This window comes from Chiloscyllium plagiosum, unplaced genomic scaffold, assembly GCF_037043375.1.
Source record: "Chiloscyllium plagiosum isolate Xiang-an unplaced genomic scaffold, Cpla_swu_hap1 HiC_scaffold_14, whole genome shotgun sequence".
Classification (NCBI taxonomy): domain Eukaryota; kingdom Metazoa; phylum Chordata; class Chondrichthyes; order Orectolobiformes; family Hemiscylliidae; genus Chiloscyllium; species Chiloscyllium plagiosum.
In genome coordinates, this window is record NW_028270152.1 from 102,574,425 (window position 1) to 102,579,748 (window position 5,324).

At 46.1% G+C, this 5,324-nt stretch overlaps 2 non-coding genes across 2 annotated transcripts; both read right to left on the reverse strand.

Annotated features, from left to right (window-relative positions):
* Positions 1 to 2,771: 2,771 nt before the first annotated feature.
* Positions 2,772 to 2,844, reverse strand: trnav-uac (transfer RNA valine (anticodon UAC)). The gene has a single exon. It is a non-coding gene; the product is annotated as a tRNA-Val (tRNA).
* A 1,126-nt stretch (positions 2,845 to 3,970) lies between these two features.
* Positions 3,971 to 4,052, reverse strand: trnal-aag (transfer RNA leucine (anticodon AAG)). The gene has a single exon. It is a non-coding gene; the product is annotated as a tRNA-Leu (tRNA).
* Positions 4,053 to 5,324: the final 1,272 nt, after the last annotated feature.

Genomic DNA, 5,324 nt, shown 5'->3' on the forward strand with positions numbered 1-5,324 from the left:
ACTAACCGGAATTATTTTACCATTCGTCAGAACACCAAATAACGACAAGTAAAGTCACTGTAGGATTTTGTTTCACACCAGCGATGTAATATCAATCTCCGTTCGGTTTCAGGAAAAACAGTGAACGACACAACTTGGCCGGAATATGAAGCAGTAGTGGAACCGTATGAGGCCCGGGTTTTTCGTGTGGGAGGTGAATGTGATCACGACAGCGTGGTCACTGGCAGGTTGGAGATGGTGCACTCTCCCACATCAGAGATGCATTTCCAATAAGCAAAGTAAGCTAGTCGTGTTGGAATTTAAACACTGAACATTAACACGCTGCAGTAAAACCGGCAAAGCACACAAACAGAAAGCATTAAACACGGAACACAAACAAAACTGTGAAACCAAATGCATTTTCAGACACAGCGAGCATGAATGCTAAATGTGAGACAGTCCGAGGGCATGAGCCATAAAGTAATCACACAACTAGCAACAGGGCAATTCCAAACTACTCTTTCAAACATGCTGGAGCCTTAGTGCACCACCACTTCCCCGACAATGCTGAAAAGAGAGAAAAAAAGAACACAATAAGAAGGGGCCATAAAAAGTGAATTTCACCAATCACTGTCTCGATTAGATTACCTTTCCCTTCCGATGTCTCCAGGACGGAAATGAAGGAAATGGGAGAAATTGAATAACATATGACATCGAAATTCATTGGAACGTTTTGCTCATTGGTCAGAAAGCCAAATAACGACGAGTCGAGTCACCGCAGGACTTTGTTTCACAACTGCGATGAAATAACAGTCTCCATTCGGTTCCTGTCAAAATTCAACTTGCCTGGAACGTAAAGCAACAGTAGAGCTGCATGAGATTTTCCGCGCGGGAGGCGAACACGATCATGACAGCACAGACACTTTGGAAAATTCCGCACTTCCCCACACCACAGTTCATTCCCCGCGAAGCAAACGGATTTTTCTTCTGTTTTAAACATCAAATCAATGGGGATTGAAACAGCATTTTAACAAGCGGCGTCGTTGGAAACGGTCAGCAGAAATGGTAGCGGGGGATTCGAACCCAGGCCTCTGTCGAGACTGGAGCCTTAATCCAGCGCATTAGACCGCTCGGCCAGACAAGCAGCCAGACGAAAGGCCACACTTCTTGCATTTCCAATTGGGCTCCGGCATAACAACAGATGCAAAGTCACGTGAAAAAGGTTCCATGAACCCCCTCCGAATCGCACAACTGCTGGGATGTGCCCGTCGACAATCTCAATTTCGCAGCAGATAATGATAGCCCATCAATCCAGACAAAAATCAATGGTAAGCAGAGTCTATCTTCTCAGACTCTTTTCAGCTACAAATGTATCCATGCGTGCGCGAGAACATATGAACGGTTATGATTTGGTCAAATTACCATGAGCTGCTTGACATTACTGCAATTTCGATTCTTGCTTTGCTCAATGATTTCACCCTTTGATCGAAACAGGACAACTTTCACGTTTACACGGAACATGAAACACACCGGACTACAGGGAAAATGCACAAAGCTGAGCAGGCCGTGTTCCACATCATACCGCGCAGCAGAGTTACAGTCACTGTGTCTGTTTTGCAGAATAAGAGTCCCAAAGAATGTTCTCCACCCTAAAACCGGAGGTAGCATTACAATCCGAGAACGACAGATCACATTGTGAGGATGCTCTGACCTCGGAGCCGGTTCGAGATGCCACTTTCCTTGCCTTTTTGCCTTACCCGTGCAATTCGCTGCAGAGATGTTCACACCTGGATATGAGCCACATGGATACCAACTGAGTCGACGAGAAGCGACTCAATAAATTTTGCTAAACTCCACGGTGCTTATTAGAAATGCAGTTTCTGTTCACATCAATCTAAAAGGCAGTTTCTGAACATAGTAACAGAAGTCAAAAGGTAATTAGCTCACCCCACCCCCACTCCGGAAGAGGTGCTAAGTGCCCTTGAGTGCTTTTTTGTTCTCGATGTGAAGAGCTCTCACGCCTGAGTCACCTTCACACGTCTCTGGTTGCTGAGTGAATCACAAAGAAGGAATTTCACCAGAGCTGCAACTGCCTCACTTCCCCACTCGCCCTCCCAGTTTACATTTTCCTGCTCGTCAGTGATTTAAAGAAAACCAAATGGATGCGATGTCATTCTGTAGCCTCTCTGTCGATTCCTCCGTTTCAGTTCCAATGTGGTTAGATCTCGGGGCGCACCTTAATACTAGCGACGCTATCAAAGCACAGGTCCAGAGGTTCCTCTGAGAGTGTAATTTCTTTCATTGCTGTTGCTGGTTGAATGAGCCACTAACGTGCGAACTGCTCCAAAACATGATTCAGGACCTCTGGTAACAACTCTCGCACGTTAAATAACGACAGACAGCTTCCAAATGATGTCCTTCATAGACGACTTTGGGGGTACATTTGACAGACAGACTTGCTCAGGAATCCGCGGTGCGCTGTGACACCAGCGCATCAGCTTCTTCCCTGTCTTGGAAACGGGCCGCCTGCGCAAGGAATGCAAGTGCGGTACTGCTTTTCGTGGAAGGATCAGAAGGCGGTAACTACACTCTCAAACAGAATGGCATATGATCACAATCAGGTTGGAGAAAAACTTTACAATGCTTTGCACAGTAATTAAATGGAGTTGCATTACATTTCACTACGAGAGCAGATTTGTTCAAGTAAATTCGAAGGCAGGTTTGCAGATGGGAAAGCAAGCAAGAAAACTCCGCTCCTGTCCATGTAAAATGCTGCAGTTGAAGAACAAAGCAGTTTCTGCCCAGTTTCGAACTGGGGACCTTTCGCGCGTAAGGCGAACGTGATGACCACTACACTACAGAAACAAGGCGCAGTCGCCACTACTAAGGCTCAGTGGCACCCAGCACTGAAAGTTGAAGCCATTTTACCTTTCACCTTTCTGTTTCCAATCGCTCGTTGTTTAATGGGACTTCTTTAATTTTGGCTATGTGGTGAGCATGGACGAGATACACCGAAGTATCTGTTTCCACGCGGTGTGCGCCAATAACATTGTGTTGCTTACACCGGCTGTAAAGGATTACTTTTTAGCGGAGCTTGCCGTCGCAGTCTGTGGCACGATCATTTAGTCTGTTCGACTGCTCACGGGAAAGGTAGCGTTGTAAGACACTGCAGAAACGAACGACTTCCTTACTTTTGCTCCGACTGACCATACTCCGGGAAATTTTCCCAGATTCTCAGTTGAGGATTTTTGCAGCTGGAAGTTACCTCAGAAACCCTGTTAAGTCGAAATGTATTGAGCGAATCGCAAAACAGAAAGCATTTAACACGGAACACAAACAAAACTGGCAAACCAAATGCATTTTCAGACACAGCGAGCATGAATGCAAAATGTGAGACAGGCCGGGGGCATGAGTCATAAAGTAATCTCACAACTAACAACAGGGCAATTCCAAACTGCTCTTTCAAACATACTGGAGCCTGAGTGCACCACCACTTCCCAGAAAATGCTGAAAAGAGAGAAAGAAAGAACACAATAAGAATGGGCCATGAAAAAGTGAATTTCACCAATCACAGACTCGATTAGATTGCCTTTCCCTTCCGATGTCCGCAGGACGGAAATGAAGGAAATGGGAGAAATTCAATAACATGTGACATCGCAATTCATTGGAACGATTTTCCCATTGGCCATAAAACAAAATAACGACGAGTCGTGCCACCGCAGGACTTTGTTTCACAACAGCAATGAAATCACAGTCGCATTCGGTTCCAGTAAACGCTCAACTTGCCTGGGACAGCAGAGCTGTTTGCGATTTTCCACGCGAGAGGCGAACACGATCATGACAGCACAGACATCGGAAATGTCGGCACTTTCCCACACCATAGTTAATTGCCCGGGAAGCAAACCCAATTTTCTTCGGTTTTAAACAGACATGCAGCAGGAGTCGAAACAGCATTTTAACAAACTGCGTCGTTGGAAACGATGAGCAGAAATGGCAGCGGTGGGATTCGAACCCACGCCTCTGTCGAGACTGGAGCCTTAATCCAGCGCCTTAGACCGCTCGGCCACACTACCAACCAGCCGCGCTGCCCCATTTTCTTGCACTTCCAATTGTGCTCCTGCATAACAACCGATGCAAAGCCACGTGAAAAGGGTTCCATGATCCCTCTCCGACTCGCACAACTGCTGGGATGTGCCCGTCTACAATATCAATTTCGCAGCAGATAATGATAGCCCATCAATCCAGACAACTATCAATGGTAAGCTGAGTCTATCTTCTCAGAATCTTTTCAACTACAAATGTATCTGTGAGTGCGTGAGAACATGCGATCGGTTATGATTTGGTCAAATTACCATGAGCTGCTTGACATTACTGCAATTTCGATTCTTGCTTTGCTAAATGATTTCACCCTTTGATCGAAACAGGACAACTTTCACGTTTACACGGAACATGAAACACACCGGACTACAGGGAAAATGCACAAAGCTGAGCAGGCCGTGTTCCACATCATACCGCGCAGCAGAGTTACAGTCACTGTGTCTGTTTTGCAGAATAAGAGTCCCAAAGAATGTTCTCCACCCTAAAACCGGAGGTAGCATTACAATCCGAGAACGACAGATCACATTGTGAGGATGCTCTGACCTCGGAGCCGGTTCGAGATGCCACTTTCCTTGCCTTTTTGCCTTACCCGTGCAATTCGCTGCAGAGATGTTCACACCTGGATATGAGCCACATGGATACCAACTGAGTCGACGAGAAGCGACTCAATAAATTTTGCTAAACTCCACGGTGCTTATTAGAAATGCAGTTTCTGTTCACATCAATCTAAAAGGCAGTTTCTGAACATAGTAACAGAAGTCAAAAGGTAATTAGCTCACCCCACCCCCACTCCGGAAGAGGTGCTAAGTGCCCTTGAGTGCTTTTTTGTTCTCGATGTGAAGAGCTCTCACGCCTGAGTCACCTTCACACGTCTCTGGTTGCTGAGTGAATCACAAAGAAGGAATTTCACCAGAGCTGCAACTGCCTCACTTCCCCACTCGCCCTCCCAGTTTACATTTTCCTGCTCGTCAGTGATTTAAAGAAAACCAAATGGATGCGATGTCATTCTGTAGCCTCTCTGTCGATTCCTCCGTTTCAGTTCCAATGTGGTTAGATCTCGGGGCGCACCTTAATACTAGCGACGCTATCAAAGCACAGGTCCAGAGGTTCCTCTGAGAGTGTAATTTCTTTCATTGCTGTTGCTGGTTGAATGAGCCACTAACGTGCGAACTGCTCCAAAACATGATTCAGGACCTCTGGTAACAACTCTCGCACGTTAAATAACGACAGACAGCTTCCAAATGATG